The 24,298-nt window shown below is 41.9% G+C and overlaps 1 long non-coding RNA gene across 2 annotated transcripts in view; it reads left to right on the top strand.

The window, feature by feature from the left end:
* The window catches only part of LOC138936157 (uncharacterized), an 83,377-nt gene that overhangs the window by 7,181 nt on the left and 51,898 nt on the right, over window positions 1–24,298 (top strand). The window contains exon 1 of one of the 2 annotated variants that reach the window (XR_011447333.1): window positions 10,676–11,043. The exons of the other annotated variant lie outside the window; for it this stretch is intronic. This is a non-coding gene — a long non-coding RNA (uncharacterized lncRNA). Of the gene's footprint in view, window positions 1–10,675; window positions 11,044–24,298 lie in introns of those variants that run through there. 2 annotated transcript variants of the gene reach the window in all.

The raw sequence follows: 24,298 nt of genomic DNA, 5'->3' as shown, positions 1-24,298 counted from the left end.
TCGCGGCCTCGAAAGAAACGAGCAGCCCTTGCCGGAACGCATGTCCCGCGGTTGTTCGACCATTTGCTCGCATCCCGTGTGGTCCGTCGATGTTCCCATTGTTTCTGGGCCCGGTCGACCGTATTCAAATTCGCTCGTTTCGATTGGGCGCCTCCTCCAACCCGAGCGGGGGTTGGATGGGGGGGGGGAGGGGGGCGGCGGAGAAGGTACGCCGAGGGGACGGGGCAATCCTTTCGTATTATGAGGAAGGGGTCTTCGTGCGTGTTGTCTCGTGGAGGAGACGAAGGAACGGTAGTGTGTAAACGGTGTAACACTGCTGGCGTACCGAGAAGGTTCCGGCTAAAAGAGAGAGAGAGAGAGAGAGAGAGAAAGGGGTGCGCGCGAGCGAGAAGGAGAACGACGAAGAAAGGGAGACGACGACTGGAATAAAATATTCACAGCCGCAGCCGGAGCGGAGCCTTAATTGCGATCAGACGCGATCTCGGATTCCAACGGCCGGTGGGCCCACGAACCGAAGCTAAGTCCCCCCTGATTCGCTCTCTTCTCCGTCCTCTCTTCCCGAAGGCACCCTTATACCCACCGTTCGATTTCACCTCCTTCTCCACCTTCGGCCTCGTCGTCGCTTCCCGAGCCACCGTGCACCGTGTTCCAACTCCTGTTTATCCTGTTACAATGAGATGTATCGACCTGTTCCTACCGTCTACGAGCCGCGAGCGCGTCCAGGGGGATTATTTAATTAGCTAGTCCAAGTCGTTTGGAGAGTTTAGCGTGGAATCCGCGTCGATGATGTTCATTCGTTGTTTTTACCAACGACGTCAGTGGAGCAAAAAAATTCACCGGCTTTCCGTATGACCGCGTATAGTTATATAACGTTCCCTAATGTCAACATGCCATGCTGATCTTACATATTTATACGATATAATTTGCCATAATGCGTCAAGCCGCTTTATTTGTTACTGTCAAGTATCGTACCGGACGAGCCTAATGGATTAAAGTAAGTTGCAATGCGCGTTATTCAAGCATAGTCATACGAGTAACTGGATGTTCCGGTATCTCGATTTAAGATTTAAGTTTTAAGATTTAAGATAAGAAGATAGGTGTTGCACACCTCGAGTCATCTTTTATTTTCTCGAATTTTCTCCATCTCTTTCTTTCGTTTAACTCATCGTTAGCTTTATTCTAGAGATATTTTCGCTTTCATTTGACAAACCTAAAAATGCTCTGTGGAATGAATTAATATTGAATCACAGCGACTGTGCATTCGATTCTTATATTACCAGCGATTTGAAGAAGCAAGACTTGGAATAAGTTTTCACATTACAGTGTCTTCAGTGGGAATTAGGCATTTTTCTTGGCGTCGCGAGATCGTTTCCTCGAGCTCCCTTTCTCTTTTCCTCTTTTTCTGTCTGTTAACTTACCGCTATACGTTGCGTCGCGCATTAATCAAGCAGCACCGGCGGTGCACAAATTGGTCTCTCTTGCGAGAGAGTCTGTGCACTTGGCGAGGTTAACCCACACGAAATCTCTTCCGCATTACTGACGTACGCGAGTATCCGCCGCCGCCCCCGGAGGGAGTTCGCGGATCCTGGGAATCCGGCATTTTTTTTTTCTCCTCTCCGTGTGTCCGCCCTCTCTCCGCTTTCTCGAGTCGGCGGATGTGAACGCGACGATAAGGCCCAAGCGTACGTGCGTGACTCTCTCGTAAGTCCCCCCTCCCCCTCCCCTCTCTCCCTCCCATGTCCGTCCTCGCGGACCTCGCCGTCTTCCTTCCTCCGCGTAAACCGTAGCTACACGTATACAGGGGACCGCGCGCATTGTTCCGCGCGATCTCCCGCGTACTTACACACGACGTATATTACATTGTTTCGTCGTCGGGAACTCGCCGCGAGAGAGACCGGCAGCGTTTACCACGAGCGTAGATCGGTTCCTCTTATCTCGCGATATTCACCGTCATATTTGAAAACGCAACCCCACAGAGAAATAATATTCTAAACCAAGAGGAAATCTAAAATTGTATCCAAACGAAAATCGAATTTAGGATTTAAAAATACTTTTTAAAAAATCTGTAAGCGAGGAGATTTCGGAGAGATTGAGAGTTTTATAAGGGGGGGGAAAAAAAAAAAAAAAAAAAAACAGAATTTATTTTTTACGTCTCTTATGATTATTTCTTAAATTTTGCTACATTAACGAAAACAGAGAGAACCGACGCGAATTCAATATACGAGCTCGTTCGGATATCGAGACACGCGTAGACAATGCGAGTCGTGACAATTGATAGCGCAATTGATAGCGAAGTCGTCGCCGATAAGGTAATTTATTTCGCCAGACCCATGGACTACCGTTACATAGCAGCCGTTGAGAGTTGTAACGCGTGTCTAGATTCGAGGCGGCGAGATGTCTGAACTATTCAGCATTCCTGGATTCCTATCTTTGACCTGTTTGTTCCACGAGGTTAAGCTTGCCCGCTCACAATAAATCGTCGGATATGATTCTCGGGCAAGTATCTTTTACGATGGACGAGAAAAAAATCTCGCTTCCGCTCGAGCGCGAATAAGATATAATGTTTCCTTACGTTTTTCATGGCTAAATCTTTAAAAATAAACATCTCTACCAATTTATATGTTGGATTGATATTCGCGTAAAATGTGTTTGCCCGAGCCGTTAATTTAATTAGTCGTAATAATTTTTCGAATCTAAATTATCATTCTGGGAATCATATGGGAATGTCGACGACGAACCGAACGAATTTACCGAGGCATTCTCAACCTGAAAATTTACGAGTATGCTGATTTTATTCTCGCCGGCTCGTGTTGATCATTTTTCAGGGAGAATCGAGAGATTCAATTTACATATTTACTTCGCGTTTCATTAACGTACGCGACTCCGATCGTATCGAGATATTACACGCGTAACGAAAATTCCGATGACGTAATTCGTGCGATATTTACCGTGCAAGACGCGAAGAGGAGCACCGGGCGAACCGTTAACCACAACGGAGGATGTTTTATGCTCCGACCTCGCTTCGCGAGGGCAAGCACAACATCTTTAGACGCATAACAACGCGGACGCGCAGCAATGTCAGACGTTTCACGAACATTAAGAGGAACAAGTTGTTCGAATTTTTTTTCTTTTTTTCCCGAGATTGCGCGTTGTACAAAAATATAATTAAATAAAATGCTCTCGTAAATATTGTACAAGAGAAGAGGAAGCAGAAGAAGGAAAAAAGCGGATCGAGCGGATCACTATTAATTTTATCCAAGAATATTATTCGATCGATATAGCGCAATGAGATAACGCGGCTTGAAAATTAGAGCGAGATGGAAGCTACGCGGAGCTTCGAGAAGAGACAGCGCTTCGAGAAATGCACCTGGGATGATTATTCTTGGTCACTTTGGATCGCGACGGTCCCATTCTTCGTAAATTTTGTCCGCGTTACTTCTGCCCTTCTTCGCTTCTTTAGGATTTTTTTTTTCCTCTCGGAGCGAGAGTCTGGTATACAACAGGACGAATGGTTACAACCGATGCGCGCGATGATTCATCCGCTTTGAGTCAGCCGTCGTACGTTGACCCATTTGTCTCGATGAGGAATTCGCTCACGAGGAAGAAGCGTCGATCGGGGTTGACAACGTCTTCCCGGTGTCCTCGATACTCGATCTTCGCTGTAGTATCGCTTCGCCTGTAATTTTTGCGGATGTGAAACTCCGGCCCCGAGGCAGTCGGTGTAGTCTGCAATCCCACTCAAACTAAGTTAACGCGGCGAAAGTATCTCGAGGAATACAATATCTCTATTAGTAAATATTAGGTAAAATTTTATATATGGAAAAAATTTTAAATTAAAAGGATATTAGAAGAGAGACGGAGAATATTCGTTAGTTTGCCGGCGCAATTGACTTTACGTCGTTCAATGAGAGATGCATTTGGAGACTTCCATTATGGTTCTCGACCTGCATTTCTCTAATGTCTTAAGTTTCAAAAGAGAGATTTCCGATGAACGCGATATTATAGAATATCCTGTTACATACTGAGAGGTGCTGAGATTCCGAATAATTTACGTTCGTCTAGCCACAGTTGTAGTTATTATCCTCCGGCATCGTCTCACAGCGAGATTTTGCGCGGCAAAACAAACAATCGACAACACAGACAACCGACAAAATACAATACATAGAACAGAAGCTGACTTTTTATTCACATTTACAGCCTTTTTCCAATTTTGTGCGCGAGGATAAATCTCGCAAGGTTGACCACAAGAGAAAATATCGCGTATACTTTGTTGCGAAGTAACGGAACGGTTATCTCGAAAATCGCATCTTTCTTTTTTTCTTCTCCGTTAATTTTTTTCTTCTCAAATCCCGTTCCACGGCTGCTGCAATCGCGGACACGCTTCGGGACGAGAGATATGCGTGACGAGTGGAAGCGCCGAGGCGTCAGAGCCATCACGAAGAGGGAGGGACCACGATGCGATAAGAATCTCTCGTTCTCGCAATGTGACCAGAATTATATATTAATTTCTCTGTGAAATAATGCGTGCGAGGCGAGGAGGTTCTGGGAGAGTGTCATCCATGACTCGCTATACATTTCAATAAGGCTTGGGCAATTACGGCGCGGATTTTCGTATAACGAGCGTTTCAGGACTTAGCCGGTGGTCGCTGCCGGCGATCATAATTTCTGATTATATTGATCTCAAAATTATTTAAAAACTATCACTCTTTTCTGTTAAAAATCCCTTACTTTCGATCTCAATTTTCAATTTAAGATCTACTTTGTTACTTTAAGGAGAATCTCTAACAAGAAAATTTATCATTTCGTCGAGAACTCTTTTAAATCTATATATGAAAAACTTTGTTTCCTGGCTATTTGGGGTGTAAAATGGGAGTTTTTATATAAATTATAAATATATCGTAATTTTCTCTAGAATCCATAAACATGGAAAAAATTGAGGTTGAAAATTGGAACAAGATTTCGATTCGGGATGTTTTTTTAAATCAATGTGATTAATATTTAATTTAGATTTGGTGAGAATTATTTATATTACTTTTGTATAAAATATCGTATCTCATCGCTTTTATCTGAAGATCATTAAAATTTCACAATTTTATTCGCATCCCTCTTGACGGAAGGTCTAAATGGCATATATTTAATTTTCAAATTTCTATCTTTAAATAAGCGGACTTGTCGACTGCTATCGCGACCTACACAGATCGTAGTTAAAGATCGATACGCGCGCGCGTTCGAGCTCTACAAAGTCCTAATTAACAGGTAATTAGCGTATCGCTTCCGCGTTCGTCGGATCGAAAAGAAAATTGTCCGCGTATAAATTTCAATTTGTGATAGATCGATGCCGATGACGCACGAAGACTGTTGTCCGATGCGAGGCAAGTCTTTCCTTGATTTTCATTAGAGAGATAGCGCGTCCTCGAGGCGGCCATTTGTTCACGATTCGTCGGATCGAAATCAATGATTATCCACGTGCATCACGATACTGCACGTTCGTAATAATAGAGTCGCGTGCACGATGGGAAAAAAAAAAACAGCTCTAGTTATACCGAGTTGAAATTTTGCTCCTATTTTCAACCTCAATTTTCTTACGTTTATGAATTCTAGAGAATTTCGATCGGTTTAATTTATATAGTCAATGAGTTTTCCTATTTTATATATCTGAAATATATACTATTATAATATATAAACGAACGGTTTACTACTTAGAGATGTAAATAAGAAGGAGATGTTTTATATACATTTGTGTATATTATATTTTTTTTTAACTTTTCTGTGTTCTATACAAGATACATAAAATAGTAAACAAAATGCTGTCCCGAACTTTGTCCCAAATTCTGGTTTATCCACATCAATGTATCTCGATCACTCGTCTAGATAACAGTTTCCTAATATACGAAGCGTGAAGTACGCGGGTGTTCTCGGTTAGTTCGATCGACATTAGTCCGTATCGAAATAGCGGATCATTTTATGTAGCAAGGCAGAAAGGGTGAGTTTCATGCGCAGCGTGGTTATAACGCGACTTTATGTGTAAGTGTGTGTGTGTGTGTGTGTGTGTGTGTGTGTGTGTAGCGCTGATCCTATAAAATAAAATAAAGTATATACGGCGGTGTATAACGGGAGGCGACGGACAAGAGGGGGCGGTCAGTACCGTGCCGCTGAATAAAAAAATAGCCCCATTAATTCGTCGGCTTATGTCTCGCAGTCACACGTTCTCACAGCGAGGGCGTCACGCGACGCGTGTCAACTTTGTATGCGCGCGCGTGTATATGTTACTCTTTTTACGTTGCTGACAAAAATTCGAGAATCATGCTACGTGGACGACGTCGCGACCATCGAACGAGCATTCATGGAAAGCTAACTACGTTGGATAAGCTTTCAAGAATATTTACAAGGCGTTTAGTTTTATTTAATCCTTCTTTTCACGATTAAAAATTCCATATAATTCATATAATACACTTTGCTACAACGAAAAATAACAATTGATAACTTGAAATCTTGCTTTATTTCATTATCGCAATCAAACTATAAAGAAATTACTATAAAATGTTTAATCGTGCTGTATTAAATATTCGTCGTAAGCTCTGTTTACATTCATAACGTTCACAGATATCTTTTCTAAATTTGACAAAAAAAATGTTTATACCCATAAATTTTTCTACAATTAAATTGCGTTCGATTCGAAAATACGTTTTACCAAAAATAAAATCTCTCGGAGTATTTTATCTTAGATAGATTTGAAAATTATCAGGCGGTATCATGAAAAATCATCACCGCGCGATGACATAATTGCATATGCAGCTCGTCGCATACTGATGGCGCGTGCGCGTTTCCGAAAAGCTAGAGAATCCTTGTATATGTATATATAACCGTATTCCTTCACCGTACCTTCCTTCGTCATTTTACAATGACGTCTTTTACGCGATTTGTGTCGATTATGGATTATGGTGAAACGGCCGTTTGATGTTCCGGGGAACCGACGTCCGTGAGTTTTGACGTAAATCGTCGAATTTCTTCAAGCGCCATGATACGACGCGTGGAAGATGATTTTCTCGGAATTATGCTAATTGCAATTGCTAATTTTTCGAAACCCGCGCCCCTGTCACGGATCACGATGCGATCCTTAAACATGCGGAATTTTCGTCGCCGATATTATCGGTTCCGCATAAAGAATCGATAAGCCGACGGCTGTGTCGAGCGAGCGATTAGCAAAACAAGATCATTTATTTTAGAATCATTTCGAATCACATATTGCATTCTCGATTCATCTCGATTGTTGAATTTATCGATGCGTTCGCGATATATATATATTGTATATTCGCTCCTATATTTTTAATATAGAGAATAATTTATTTCTTCTTGTAATGTGCGAATATACACTCTGCCATCACTTACTTTATTTAAGATTGTAAACTTGTGTTAAGATACGATCTAACTTTGACACGCTTGATACCTAACCGAATATTGTTGAAAGGCTGACATTGAAATAATATACGTATAAAATATTAGAATAATCTACATCTCAAAACTGGCTCATTCGAAAATTTCTGAAAGAGACTTGTCTCTTCTTATAATCTACGTAAAGATCACTTGTATAAAAAATTCAGAATCTTTTTTTTTAACAAATATAATTTGAAGAGAGTTACAAAATCGTAATAAAAAATTGTTTTAGCATTAATGCGAGAGATGTGTTTTGATTTGATATCACATTCGAAACGATACATATATTTTCGTGCGACGGCACTTTATTTTAACAATTATGTAACGTAATTTCTCATATCTCTTAAAAAATTTTAATTTTGAAAATTCTATATAATATAGAAATTAAAAATTATATTTCTAAACTATATATTTCTATAATTTTATAAACTATATATATATATATATATATATATATATATATATATATATTTCTATAAACTTTATTTCTATAATTCTATAAACTATAATTTCTAAAAATTATGATAACATATAGTATATATAAAATTCTATCGCATGGAAATATGTATACGTTTCGAATGCGAATCCAAATTGATGTGTGCGTCTTTCGAATTAACGCTAAAATAATGTTGTTCTCATTTTGTAACTCGAGTTGAAATTTTTCTCTTATATTTTCAATCTTAATTTTCTCATATTTATAGAGACGATTTAGGTTTAATTTATATAGGAATTTAATTTCTACTTTTTGTCCCTCAAATTAGGCAATAAACGAACATTTAATTTCCCATTCATAGGTTTAAAAGAGAAGTTTGCGACAAAGTTATAACTTAAATAATTTCAAATCTCAGAGAGTGCTCTGTTCAAGTATCAAATTAGATGTTAAATTGAAAATAGAGATGGAAAGTGGGGGAACAATTTCAACTTGTATCCCTGCAAGCTATATTACTTTATATATTGTATAATAACGTAATAATCCTTAAAAACGAAGAATCACGTTACGATAAACCGAGTATTTGAACGAGAGAATAGAAACACGGTGGGCAACGGCATTTTCATGCGCGCGTCCATTCCGGCGAGGCGTGAAGACGTTACTCAAAATGTACAGCCATTAACGGTTGGCATCCTACGGAAACTGCCGTCCCTGAATTAACAAGTACTCCAATGTGCGCCCGTACATCACACGAGGTGTCACAGACCGTTTCAGGGAATCGTTTCCCTCGATCTCGGAAGCCGTTCACGAAGCGGACCGTGTATTCGGGAGGGGCACATGCGCGCGATTAACATTTTAAATATGCACGGTTCGTCGACGAAAGTGTATTTGATTCCCTCGCCGAAAACGCACATTGTCACGAAGCTGTTGCAGACTTGTCATTTATTAATTTTCAAAGTAGCGAGATATATCTTCATATTTTTATTTTTACACACGAAGATAAAACGTGATATTAATGTTTGACATTTGATATTATCTGATATATTAATTTTTAATATTTAAAAACATTTTTTGTAAGATTTTTATCTTCTTATCCTGTCTTTACAATATTTTATAGATTAAAAATACACAATCGAAATTTAAATCACACAAAATTGAAGCATTCAAATTTCTCGCGAATCTTATATTGCCATCCGGATTAGCAACAATCACACCTCTCGCCGTTATGTAGATGATATATAATGACGAATGTAATCGTCGATCGGGCGATTATCATAAATCACACCGCGATCGCGATTCGGCGGTTGTCGCACAAACCGGAGTATTATTAGCAGCGGTCTCTCGACGCTTTTTACGCGTAAAAATTATCCGGACGCGTTATCAACGAGTGACAAGCGCAGCGTGCACACGTGTCTCTCGACGGGAATATATTTTAAAAAATTACATGCCGGACGCAGAAATTAAGGACGCCAGCCGTCGATTTGCGAACAAGGTGGCGATCGCGGCCGCGCACTTATGGTAATAATTAAGATCGCTCGCGATAGGCATCGGTATTTATCCGATTCGACAAAAACGTGGACACAAGCACACGCGAATCGGCGGATAGTAATGTAAATGTTTTACGAATATAACTTGACGTTTTTCATATCGCGACGACGTGGCGCGATAATCGAACTCGTTAACGAGTCATTAACTCGACAACAAACTCCACTGGCGTTAATTTAATTATGTAACGGTAAAAATTGAGAGAGCAGGAGAAGAGGAACACATTTGTCGATGTAAATTGATATTACAATATATTCGCGTGTAAATTTCAAGAGAAACGACGTTATTTATAAATAATCCCAATGTATTCTTTCGTATACAAATAGTATCGGAAATTAGTTGTTAAATATTAATTAATTGTCACTTGTGATAAAACTACAGCGAAATATCTTTCTACGATTAATTTTTTCCTTTTTTATGAAATTGAAATGTAAATTTAATTATTCTATATATCGTTTTCTATCACACTTTATATCTCATTGGATTATTTTTTATTATAACATTACACAATGTGTAATTTGCATATTTACATTAAACGCGCTCGTAAATAACATGCTTACTTCTAATATTATTCTCTTTTTTTCTCATATGGTTCGCGTTTATTGCACACTATATTACGGGTTGCAAATTAAATTTAAAACGACATTGTGTGGGACTTTGATTATGACGGACAATTTATGAGAGAATTCAAGGAACTTTTGCGAGAGAATAGGTGGAGGTCGAGTTGCGAAATGAGTTCCGCGTAGTGTGCGTTAGCCTCTCTTTGATACATGTATATTCTTGCTTAGGACAAAAAATAAGCGAATAAAAAAAGGGGAGGGTACAGAATCGATAATGGACTGTCACGGGTGCGTGCTCGTTAGGCTCTCCTTCGTGTTTCTTTGCAATCCGGCACGATAAGCGCGCAAAGGTGTGCGAACGTCCGAGGCGCGCTCGAATCAGCTGTGTGCCGCGTCAGACGTCGGAGCGAGAGAGAGGAGAGAGGAGAGAGAGAGAGAGAGAGAGAGAGAGAGAGAAGGAATGAGAGACGAGTCGCGGTGTAGAGGGCGCTTTCTCTCTTTCTCTCTCTCTCTCTCTCTCGAAACCAACAGTCGGGAAGAGAGGGAGCGAGAGCGGGACGCGAGCGCGGGATCCGGGCGCGGACGGAGGCGAACGGACGAGAAGAGGATTCGGAACGTCGCGAATAAAACAAAAGCGCCGAGCGACGTCGAGCGCGTTCGCGCGCGCAACCCGTCACCGGCGTCGTCGACCGAATGAACGAAGGCGGATACGTAACCTAACCTAACCTAGTCCAACACATGCTCGGTCGCGCTCGCGCGCGCAACCCATACAACGTCGGGCGTGATACCGGCGGGAAACGCGAAGGAAAGGTTGCGTAAAAGGGTTCTCGCGCGCGCGGAACTTGTCAGATACACACGCGACGCCCGGGTGGCGATGCGGGAGGAGGCGCTCCGACCGACACGCGATGTAGCGTGTACGCGATGAGGTGAGCACCCATTGGTCGAACGTTGGTCGGGGCGTCCATGGCAGCGCTTCTCCGATTGGATCCCGGGCCGTTTTAACAAGGCTCTCTTCGCCACAGACGAAATAATAAACCGCCGTTGTGCTCGCGCGCGCGAGAGGCCTTCTCTCAGGTATGTTTATTTCTCTCTAATCCTCTCGTTCTCCCTCTCCCCCTCCTCTTCCATCTCGCGGTTTCTTCGTGCTGCTCTTTCGTCTCCCGTCCCCTCTTTCTTCTCGTTTAACTGTCAATGATAAAATACGTTAAAATACATGCGAATTTAAAGAGTATTGCTGGCGATGAGCGCTATGACGTGTCTGTGATACCATGTGATGTCGATTGGTTGCCACGTGTTTTGAAAATGGAAATTAAGTTTATTTTTAATGCTTATTATAATACATTATAATAATGCTGCACATTAAAGACCGATGACGTAGTACTATCTATGTATAGTAGAATATTATACAGCGAATGGAAATAATGTAAAAAGGTCACAGATTCGAAGTCTGTTAACAATCCGATAGCATGATATTTATTAGATTAATATCCCCGTAATTAACTCCCTTTTTGAATCACAAGATGGTAGACGAAGAAGGAAAATTTATTACAATTTAACACATTACATTTACTACAATTTAACACATACACAAGATCTTTTAATTTAAGACAAAGTAACTTCTCTCCTTTGACATGTTGGCTTGACACGTGGCTTCAACAGAGATATTGCGCTTTATAGTCTCGGATATTGTATTGAATTGGCAAATAATTGGCGGGTGTAGAGATCTCTGCCGACTGGTTCAATACACAGAGCCATTTCTCTGCAGGATTGAATAGCTTTTGCAACAAAAGCGAAGCGGAACTTTGGAATGTGTATTCGTTTCCGGAAGGGTTAATTTAAACGACGCGTCCACGCGCGCGTATATAAGAATACCGCTCATATACGAGAGGCATTCTCTCTCATTCGAGGCGGCGTATTTTCGGGCAAGATTCCAAATGAGTTTTCCCGACACTCACTTATATATAAGCGCGAAACTGGTTCTCGTCTGCTCGGTAAATCGCGTGTCTGCACTTTAATAGGCTCTCGGCGGAGTTGCATGGAAAGTTGTTTGAAAAAAGAAGCACGGCCCGCGCTGTGCACATCGGGAGTTAAACATACTGTATAATTGAACAAGTCCCCCCCCTCTCCGTCTCCCCCGGCATTTACATAGTTTCGCATTAATCAGATTTCAGATGGTATCGTCGGCCGAGGGCGCAAATTATCTAGATCTTTCTCGCGACGCATGACAACTATTTGCGTAATCCTTTGAAAGGTGTCTTTGAAATTCCGTTACGCGATATCGAATCTTGCACGTATAAATTCTAGTATAAATTCTGAATCTTTCAATTCTATCCCTCACAATAGGATGTAAGAAACTGGAATTTTATTAGCCTTGAATTTAATAACTCGTGTAGAGAATTATCATATCTTTATATCAAATTGTAATATAACTCAGCGATGATGAATCACGTTACGTTTTCAAGTTACATTTATCTTGTGTGTGTCTTGTTTGTAACGGCAGTTGCAAACTTCAAGAAATATAGTGTGTTTTATTCCTTTCCTCGATACATTTTTTTATTTTCTCCAGGAAAATAAAATTTTTACCGGGAAATTTAACTTTGCCGCACAATTTATCGTCCTTATTCGGTTATACGAAAATAATATCGAAGCTATACGGGCGATAGATCTGCGAGAGAGAGAAACAAAGAGAATGTCGAAAATACACATTTTGCAAATTTATACCTTTATCGTTCTTCAAACACGAAACGACATTCCTCGTAGAACATGCAAAAGCGATGTCCGTATAATAAAATTGACAGATTATTCCAATATTAAGCGAACCGCATAAAACCTAGATCTAACGAATATCTAACTATGATTTTATACACCATAGCCGTATAAAAACTCTTCGAGCTCTTTATGACTTTACAGGTATAAAGTTTATCTTGTTGTCGTGTCATGTTGCGCCGTGTTTACGATAAATGAAAATCGATTGTTTCACCATTTATATTCTACCTTTTTTCCTATTTATATATACATATTGATTTTCTTTTCTCTCTTTTATTCCTTTTCTCTTAACATCTTTTATTAAATAATCAAAACTGTATCGTAATTAAATTATTAGAAAGCGTGTAAAGATGTTCGACGATCTCAGATATATTCGTCATTTCCCGGTACGATTTTTCATTGCTGTTTAAGATTGAATTTATAATCTGGCAAGTTAAAACCATAAGAATGAGACGACCATTTCGCGCGACGAAACGTTTTTCTAATTTCTTTTTGGCCATAATAAATAGCCGCGCGATAACTCACGAGATGCCTGCCATAATTTTGCGCGTTCAACGTCAAGGCCCAAATGTAACGACATACTTCCGAATGTCTCCGGGCCGATACCGTCTAAAAGATATTATTTTCGTCGCAGCGACGAAATTTCAGTCCTCGGAAAGCCGGCCGATTGTAAACAAGGTCTAATCAGCTCGACACGAGCTATTAAGATTAGGGAGGGACAAGCCAACGGGATTCGGTATGCAGCGTGGATCACGTTTTTAAGGAGGTATCTTCCGAGAAATAAAGGAAGACAGACTCGACAGTGGTATAGAGGATGAAAGAGAGAGAGAGAAAGACGACGAAAAGGGGAAGGAAAAAGAAAAACATCCAGGCTCGTGTGCCCGCGCGAGAAGCGAGCCGCTTGTTCACGTCGAAATAAAAGCGGACGCCCGTGGAATTTCCGTCAACTAGCCACTCCGCTTTTTTAACGTCGCGTCCCGAACCGGTCGGGAAATTATAATTCGTCGTGTCGCAGATTGGCGGTGTGAATTCTCGGGATGAGATACGATACGTCTCGTGACTCTCGTCTTACACTCTATCCCTCAAAATTCCATCATTCCACCACGGGATCGCCCTAAATTCCATCATCGTATCGTCGAAAATTTTTGCGGCATCGATGCGCCTTAAACATACGAATCGTATTTTAAAAATAGATGATACTATTTTTATCGGTTGCGACAAATACTCATATTACTTGACTCTGTGTAGTCGCATCATCAATATCAGATTTTTGTATTATTGAAAAAAAAAAAAAAAAAAAAATTAATCTTGTACGACGTGTTTCATTGAACGATGTAGAAAATTAGTACAGATTCAATCAATATGATCTGTATTCTTACATGTTAATATATGTATAGATGTATAATATTATTCAAGATTGAAAATTTTCAAATATACATATATTATATTTTAGTCGTCTCGAGAGTGAAAGTTTCTTTTTTGAATATTATTGATCAATTAGCAACTTTGATTTCGATACTGTTTTCGATGGCTAAATTGCATCGCGGAATGACTTTGGTATAGTTTCGTTTTGAAAGCCGGGCAAGAGATTTTGGTGCGTAGCGCTGTCGAGAATGAAAAATCGTCCTCTTAATGGGCAATATAATAATTAACCGTTTGACCCACGCCCTATCTAACGGGAGTAGAAGAAGGAGATAGAGAATAAGGAGGCAGACCGTCCCTCGCCCGGTCCTGCATTGGACCTCACTTAGCAGCGATTTGATGCATTTAAAGCGGACCCACCTGGTGAGCGCCGCTTCATTTTTCCCGAACTCCATTAGCCGTCCGTACAATTATCTCTCGCCTCTCTCGTTCCCCGCGGGTCTCGCCCACAATTCTCTTTCTCTCTCCGTCCGGGCTATTGTATCGGACCTAAGGATTTACACCGCGATGAGCAGCATGACGGGAGAAATGCAAATATCGGCCGAAATTTCACGCGGCATTCCAGTCCGAAAACGTTTCTTTGTATCGGCTCGTCCGATAATGTCGTGTTCCGATCGAATGGATCGTTAATATTTATATTAATACTCGCGCGTGTCACCTTTTCCACGCGGAAACAGAGCCGGTTCCCCTTTCCTTATCGTCGATGACAATTAATGTGCATTATAATCAAGCTGCACTCAAGGTACATAATTTTACGTAATTTTTGTGGAATTTATGAAATTGCGCATATTTGTCATTGCGCGACAATGGAGAAAAAAATAACATCTTGGAATCCGAGTTCCCGGCGCGATTTTCGCGGCAGTTTTCATCCATTACGAGACAGCTCGCGCGGTTTGAGAGAAAGAGAGATGTTCGATGAACGTATCTCTTCGGCGCGAGGTATATATTATATTAGCATAAACCTAATATGCCACGCGAGGGGCACAATGCGTTATTAGAGGAGACCGTGGAATGGGCCCACGTCCGGCCCCGTAGATTCTACGATACGATACGTCACAGACGGCGCGCGTATATGCTCTACTTAACATAATATAATTGACCACACGCAGTCCAATGGATTTTGCATAGTAAACAAAACGTATTGTTCCGCCACGGACGTTCGAGGATTATCCTCCCGCGTCTCGCGAAATAATGAGTTTTTTTTTTTGTTAATCGCGCCATGACAACGCAGGAAATTATTATATGTATTATGTATTCAAATCGAGCACCTCGAACTGAGGAGTCCTCGTTTGCATCTTGACTCTTGAATGGCACTTCCGCTTGGAACATTGCGCACGAGTGGATTTTATTCCTATTTTCAATCTCAATTTTCTCACGTTTATGAATTTTAGAGGATTATCATAAGTGTAATTTATATAGAAATTAATTTTTTTATCTTGTACCTCAAATATACAGTCAATTTCTTACTTGGTTTTTAGAAGAGAAGGCAAAACTAGATTAAATAATTTGAAAAGAGATTGCGCTTAAAGTATCAAAGTAGATGTTATATTGAAAATCGAGAAAATTGAGAAAGTAGGAGAATCTCGGGCATTCTCGAAAAAAAAATCACACGAAACTCGCGCGATAGTTTGCGCGGATCAGACACGGCGAGAGTTTGACAGAAAGCGGGAGGCATCCGCGCTAAAGTAGCGTCCGTTAAAAAGCAGCAGACGAGCGCAAAAAACGGCGATTCCGCAAGTGGGAACGGAAAGAAGAGAGTGTCGGGAATGATAATGAGAGATTGCTGTAGCGCGATAACAGCGTCTCATCGAGGTCTCTCGATCGCGAGCCTTTGCATGTACACCTCGGGTCTCGTCTACGTATTATATGGTATACGGCGAGATTTTTCTATTTTTTTTTTCAACGCTTCTTCTCACCGACGAGTCCGTTGCCGGACCCCCCGGTGCGTTAACGGAACCCGATCGCGCGCGAGGAAGGGAGGACGGGATCGTCCTTCGTGCGTACATGCATACGTCGTACCTGGACATTCCATTATACGTATCGAGGACTTGCCAGTGCCGATCGGTGATCTTCATCGATCCTATCGTTTTGCCCTTTCTGGTATGCGAACTCGAAAATCCGTGGACATCAATGTTACGTAGCTTGACACGTGAATTTCTCGTCTCTCACTCGAGATTAATAAATTAGTCTTCGATACGCGGCGAATCTAAATTTATCTCGCAGTAATAAAAGAGACAAGGATTATAATCGCGAACCTAATATAAGCTTTCGTGGCAACTCTACGAGTTTTATTCCATCTCTGATGGTCGATACGTTAAACGCGTTGGAGGGCGAGTCTCTTCCGCTCGGAAACCATAGTCGACGCGGTGCAAATCGAAAAAAAAAGCCACCTTATTCCCGACAGGACGAGCAAAAAGAGAAATTGAGATAGAGAAAGGACGAGAGGTGGAGATCCTTGCAGAGGGGAAACGGGAGGACACGCGCGGAAAGTGGGGACGGGCGGTCCTAGGGGGAAACGCGGGAGATAGAAATGTGGCCCGGTATGGTCGTGTCCTTAATTGACAGGCCGTGGTCCCGTGTCCTTCGGGCAGGACGTGGCAGGGCCTCGTTAGCGTTGGGGCCCCGCGAAAGAGCGGGACAGCCACCAGCGCGACCGTGTGCGCTCATGGCAGTTAGGATGCCATCGGGTATCCATCGGACGGGAATCGAGAGGAGGGAGAGAGGACGTTTCTAAATTAGTCGAGACACATTATCCTCGATAACGCACCGCTACCACCGGCCACGAATCCACGTATCATCATCGAGTATACCCGGAATCGAATCCGCGGTCAAATTGCCGTAAATTCAATTACGAATTTCTTCTGGCTTCCCCCGACTTACATAAATGTCTGACGACCGTGCTAGTGTTACGAGGGTCATATTAAGAGATTTAGGGGGAGACAGATTTATATATATGGTAAATATCGCGCGATGTACGTTGAAGAAGACGGTAATTGATTGATTTTACGATGAGTCGATTTTTACAAACTACGATTTTCTTGCTTTAAACTACGTATATTAGTGATGGGATCAAAACTGATATCGCGATAATATACCGATACTTTTATATTTATATTTATATTTATAAAATTCTTTTGTATCAATTCTTTGTAAAATATATTTGCGAATACTCGATACATATATGTATTAGCGAATGACTTTGATTTGTAACTTGATATTTAGAAAAATGCGTCTCTCTCATTTCTCTAATATATTTATAAAAAATATATGTTCTTTTAAACAATCAATATTAATTATTATATATTATCATGATTTATATTTTAGTAATCATATAATTTTAAAGGTAAACTGTAAATGATATTTAATCAATCTCACGATACTTGCGTCGTTTAGCTCGTTACGTCTTCGCACATCTGATAATTTCGCTCTATCTCGCTGTTCATGATATATGTTTCCTCTATCCTTGGTAGTAAATAAGTCGAGGCGTGCGAATTTTCGCCATCATTCAGCGATTTCATGATCGAGAGACACATCGTGGCGGCGATGGGAAGAAAGGGTTCGGTTATCGCGCTTTCGCGACATTGAAAAATCGCGATCTCGGCATGCGGAAATATACGAAACATCGCGGCCGCGAGAAGCAACGCGAGACGGGCTCATCGACTCGGAGACTAGCTGGAACGGGGTAATTAAGCGGTATAGGGCGAATAACGAGCCGCTTAGCGCGTTAAGGAGCCGGATGGCCGCCAAGGTAATCGGCGTTTCCTCTTAATTCGCGATACGCGAATGCGATTCTACTCGCAATTCATATCAATATATCGTACTCGCGTGAGTGTCTCGGTGCGTCTCGCGCACTTACGGAAACGCAAACGTATAATACTTGCATCGCATTCTCGCGATTAGGCCGCTCGGCAACGACTAATTACCGGCCGATTATCGAATCACGGCACCTGCTCGCCCGGAGGCCGATGACACCGACGGTTCCCAGATAAATGCATCTCTCGGCGAAGCCTTTTAATTACTGAATTTTAGAATGATCCCGAGTAATTTTACAACGATTTCGAATCAAAATTTTTCTACTACTTTAAATCTCGATTTTCACTTTGACATCTACTATGATTCTTCAAGTAATCAGATCAATGTCTTTAAATCTATAATTTTGTAGACAGATTTTTTCTTTTTTTTTTCCTTTTTTTTCCTTTTTTTTTTAACAAATGAAAATTAATATATATTATTCGTAAAATTAATATATATATATCCTTTTAAACCGAATCAGTGAAAATATCACTAATTAAAGCAACGACAAGATTTAATTCGAGATTTATTTCATTTTAGCAATATTTTATTTATCCGTTTTATATTTAGCTGATTATATACGACAGTGAGATTTCATTGCTTGCTATACTTATAATTGAAATTACTGCTTACCAGTGACAATACGCACAATATATATTATCACGATATATATATATATATATTATGAATATTATTTTAATTCGGGTGGACTCTCTCGACGTTTCGTCGCTACGTTTTCGAGCGGCCTCGCGGGAGTTCACATCGGTAGCACTCGCGTGCACGGAAGACGATGGCTGTCCAATATGTTATAATTTGTCCGGGAACCACACATCGGTGGGTACCTGGGACCCCCTGGGGGTTTCGAGCGCCGCCGCCCCGACGCGACGCCACGTAAGATCATTCCCACGGCGAGATGCAGATCGCGGGATGCGCGCGTCTTACCCTCTACATACGTACGTGACCGACACACGAAACGTCGAGCGTGTGTATAATCGTATTTCGTGTGTGCTACTCCTTTCGCTCTTTTAAACGTCTCGCGATCGCCTCACCGCGCTAACGAGAGAATTATTCCGCCGTTACGGCGCCGCGTTCTCTCTTCCTCGTAGAAATTCAATGGAAAAATCCATTCTAAATGATTCTCAGCGCATGAATATTCCGCGTTCTGATGCTCGCGCGCTCATCAGACGATGAAAGATAAAGTGTATATTCGGTGTTACGAAGAAACCTCTAAAAAATAAACAACCAAGACGCCGACGCACTTGTGTTTTTATAACGAAATCAATTCAGCACATTTCTTCATGCATATATATTCTTCATGTTTCTTGATACATTTAATTTTCTGGTCGGGCAGCGTAGATTTTTCTTTTTGATATCCGAAAATATTCTATTACTCCTCGAGAGCGAAAATATACGTTGTATAAAATATACGTATATATATATATATATATATATATATATAATGATACGTAAATTTATATTGATTTTAATTTTATAATAATCTTTTTTAATATTTTAGTCTTTTTAATAAAATTTATTATACGGGATGAGAAAAGCAAGCTTTTTCTTGTAATAAACGCTGCATTATTTTCTTTTTATAAAATTAAACAAATCGTAATATATTCTGTTTGTCCGAACAAATCAAGACAGATAGAAATTCCGATCCCGCTATAAGCACGAATCCGGTAGCCAGAAACGTTTCGGGGATAAAGATTAATATTTACTCGTAATCCTTGGAATCTTTATCGGCCAATTATACGGGGTGTGTCTCTAGGAGGCCGTGAAACTACCTGCCCCGTCGATATACCCTCTACGGATATAAAGTAGAAACTTTATTCTCTCGGCGTCGATGCCAAAGCGAAAAGGGTCAGTAGGGTCCCCTTACCTGGGGCCGCGCCAGCGATTCGCGTCGTGTTTTTGGGGAAAAAATGTCAGGAAGATTTAGCTCGGTGATGCACGAATGTCGGGACTTTTTGACGTTAACGCGAGTCTGTCTCTGTCTTCGTTATTTTTCTTCTCCTTCCTCATTCATCGACGCTATCTTTTTCTCTCCTAAAGCGTGATTTGTGTATTGTTCTGCACCGTTGAGTCCGACGTTTGTAATTATTACCTGCGCCAGGATGCAACGATTCTCGATTGTATCCTGGGAAATTTCTGCCTTGTAACTCGTGCGTAAGTATCATTTTGGCACGATAATACAAAAACGCGTATATTTAATTTTACAAATTTTCCCGCCGGCTTTAGATCGTAGCAAAAATAACAACTAGGAATAAACATAATGAAAAATATAGAAAAATTAAATAGGAAAATATTTCGCTTACATAAAGCAGCGAAAATTCCGAATGCGCGAAGGCGAGAAAAAAAAATGTATCGATAATAGAAACGAAATTGTGACGGGCATCTTACTAAACATTGGCAAAATATAAAGCATCTCGTATATTATGCGAACGTGAAGCGATGTCGAGAGGACCGCATGGAATATTCTCCAGCCGAATTCCCGCGTTTTCCGAGAAATTACGAGGGGATGTTACAAGCGACGAGCAAGCTCGTAAAATAAAGTAGGCTCGTCGTCTACCTGGCAATTCCGAAGGAAGGGAAACTTTGGTGAGGAATCCCCTAAAACAAGAGTGCCGGAGTGACATCTCTCCTCCACCTGCGACCCCCGTGGTGGGAAAAACGTGGAGGACGGTTTTTCAAGATGCAACCCTAACCGCCTCGACAACGAACCGCCCGAACGTTTAACCGCGTGATTTGTGCGCATAGCTCGTTTCGGAAAATGCGTCCCGAACGTAAATTTACAGTTGTATACCGGCATCTCGGATGTTCCACGAGATATTATCATTTCGCACTTTATCGCGTACATTTATCTGATTGTATATGGAAGAAATAATTATAGGAGGGTCGAAGCACGAAGTCGCTTTAATTATTATGCCAAGAAGGTTGCATTCCGGCTCAAAGATCACTCTCGAATTACATCGACACGTTCCACGACGCGTTTCGCTTCACGCGGACAGCTTCTTAAACAGAAAAAAGAGGGGAGGAAAAAATCCCTCTTTCTCTCTCTCTCTCTCTCTCTCTCTCTTTCGTTGACGAAGGGGGTAGGGTTTCAGGTCTGAAACAAATGATAATGCGGGGGATATCGCATTAAAATCTGGCGCTACCTAGAGTCCTGGCGCAACGAGTGTTGGGCGCCAAAATAGATGGACCTCGTTACAAATGGAATGGAGTTTATAATCACTATCTCGGTAGTGGCATCTGTGTGCCCTGCGTTGTCGAAAGAACCCGCGACGAGAGAGAGAGAGAGAGAGAGAGAGACGCGGCTGTTGGCGTTTCTTCTCTTCTACTTTCTCGGCTTCTCCGTACTCGTTTATATCTCTCTAACCGGTGCCCTCGCATCTCCTCCCCCTCCCCCTTCTCCCCTCGTCGAATGCAGCATGCATCGTTGGGGGCTGCTGCCACCTGTATACGAGAAACAAGTCCAACAATAAGATTATAATGGCTTGTGAGAATGCATCGTATTTATCATTGACCATTGTTTACCAGCGTTTCAGAGCTAGCACTTTTTTCAATCGTATCATACCCCTGTCCTCCTTGAGCTGATTATCGTCAATGTGCGCATCCTGTGAAAGAAATAGAAGCGAACGATATTTGAACATATTATCAATATTTTTGTACATAATTTTATTTTTTACGATTAAATACATTTCGTTTATCAATCGTCAAATCAAGCGGCTTCTCTTAATCGATGCAGAAGAGCAGTACTGGGGGTGCACCGCGAGATTCATATTCACGAAGCGCGGCGGTCAATCTCGGGCGGTAGAAAAAAAAAAAAAAAAGATCCGTGATAAATATTACTTGGCGACGTGCCCGGACGGTTCCTTAAGCGTGATGGAAGAGTCGCGCGGCAGGAGGAATCACCAGGAGGCAGCGAGAGGATTCTCGCGGAGAGCGCTCGGCGATCTGAAGAGAGACGAGGAGAGAGTAGGAGATAAAGAAAGAGAGGAGAAATATATCAAAGGAGTAGAGCAAAGGTGCATCCTTTGGTGCATCTTGCACGCGCATATTTGCATGCCGTCTGTGCGGAGGTAAGTCGAAGGGGGCGTGGGGATCCACTCCATTGGCTCACCATCCGAGTAATGGTCGCTTAGCTACTCTCCACGAGGGTCCGTTGTGCCCCTTGGGCAACGAGGAGACCCCGATAATTCCTCCCGCGTATCCTGCGCTCTCATCTCCTCTCTCTCTCTCTCTCTCTCTCTCTCTCTCTTCTGCTTCGTTCGTTCTCGATCTCGCCGCTTTCCTCCGCCTCTTTTCTCTACTCTTCGCCCTTTTCTTCTTCCTTGTTTTCCGTGTGCTCGTACGGTATGCGCCGTGACTCGCGCTGTAAAATCCATTCGCGTAGCCCGGACTACGCCTACCACACCGCTGCTCCGCGGAATCCGTTCGTCGGCAAAGTACGCCTACGTGTTGCCTGCCGTGTTTCCTGGAAGCGAGCTGTCGAGCGTTAGGCGTTGCGAAATGCCAGGCTTGTCGATTCGCAGGCGGAACGAGTCACTTGGAGTTGCAGCATTTTTTTTTTTTTTTTTTTTCCCCCCCAAGATCTCTTCGCGAGAAACCGACACGATGGACGTATTCGAGAGCAATTTTGAAAATTGCAATTTTCAATAGCCATTCTCGTCCGAGGATGCCATCGGGAAAGATTTGTAAAAGTCGTCCAAACGCGCGACAAAATAACGCGCTGCGCAATATGTCATTTCGTTTAAATGATCCGACTTAAGCAACTAACATCTCGTCACGTCCGCTCGTCCGAATTCGTTGCCTTCTGTCGCGCGCTATGACTCGCACAGAAATTGGATTCACGCTCGCGCAAACCCGCTAATTAGCTGAGCCGAACCGAGCCGGCCAAATGACTCGGTGGTCCCACGAACGGTCCCATATGCTCCGACCTCGTCCCAGGACTAGATTAAAATCTTAGTTCTCTTCCCTCGTCTTTCTCTTTCTCTCTCTTTCTCTCTCTCTCTATCCTCGGCTCTCTTCATCGCAGCATTTCCTCGACGGGCTGGGCCCGTCGTGCGTAAAACGCCAGAGACGAGAGTAATTCCGCCGCGTGCATGCGTGCGTGCGTGCGTGCGTGCGTGCACGCTATTGCGCGCTGCGTTTCACGTCCCTGGATGCGTTTTGTGATCCAGATCGAGGTGATGGTTATCTCGCCCGTTCGGGCTGGCCCGGCCGTCATGCCTCGCTCGTCGCAGAAAACCGTGTCTCACCTGGTTCCTCCTCCTCTCGGAACCCGCCTTCGTCAACCCGCGCTTCGTTTCTCGCGCCCGTCTCCGTGTCATCGAACGCGTCTCGTTCACGGCCAGACGACTTTATACGAAAGTCCTTGCCTTTCGTCGCGCCGCGAGAGAAGACGCGTATTGTCTCTCGTAAATCATCTCGGTAATGTTTAATTTATATAGTGATTCGCGACCGATAATGAAAGAGTGAAATTATGTACGATTACTAACGATTATGTAAAGTATACTTTCGACGATATAAAACTGCTTTTAATGAGACCCTTATAAAAAAGGAGATATTAAAAATCTCTTTTTTTATCGTAGCATTTTTATTCGATAAGGTGTTACGATTCGAGAGGAAATTTTAGATTCTTTGAATGGGATAGATTTGAAAGAAAAAAAATAGATTTGATTTATTAGAGAAAATTTAAACTTCGATTTTATATCTCGAATAGATAGAACGAACAGTTAGAGTTTTAAAAAAGAGTTTCGACAAAACTACAAGTTAAAAGTTTCAAAGGAGATATATATATATATATATATATATATAAAGTATAACAATAAATGTTAATAGAAAATTGAGATTGAAAGAAGGAGAAAAATTGAGGGTTGGAATGTTTTGCGAGCCATGATCTGTTTACACGATTCCTCCGGAATACATAACGGAAGGTCGCCCGATCCGCTTGTTTGGCGCGACGCGCGCCGGCACGTCTTTTACACGAAACTCGATCCGCCGTCGAAGGCTATAGTTAGCGCACCTAAAGGACCGATCGATCAGCGATGTATTCAAATTTAACATCCCGGCTATATATCGCGAATAAGGATTTAAACATCAGGTACGCGAAAACGAATTCTGTATTACCTTTAAACGCCGCTAAAGCTGGTCGCTATCGAATTATCCGTCGTCGACCGTTCAATTTAAACCGATATTGTCCATTACGCTATCTCGGCCATTATCGCGAATCCTTCGTTATGTTCATCGGTGTGTGTTGCTCGCTATTTAATATTAAAGTCGATTCTTTCGTTAAATCAAGCATGAATTAATCGGGGTACGAAAACGATTGCGTCTCTCGCGCGAG

The sequence above is a fragment of the Polyergus mexicanus genome, unplaced genomic scaffold (genome assembly GCF_030449975.1).
Source record: "Polyergus mexicanus isolate NDT 795.1 unplaced genomic scaffold, iyPolMexi1.0 SCAF_9, whole genome shotgun sequence".
NCBI classification, from domain to species: domain Eukaryota; kingdom Metazoa; phylum Arthropoda; class Insecta; order Hymenoptera; family Formicidae; genus Polyergus; species Polyergus mexicanus.
The sequence above is the reverse complement of the archived record's forward strand: the minus strand, read 5'-3'. Positions and strand labels throughout refer to the sequence as shown.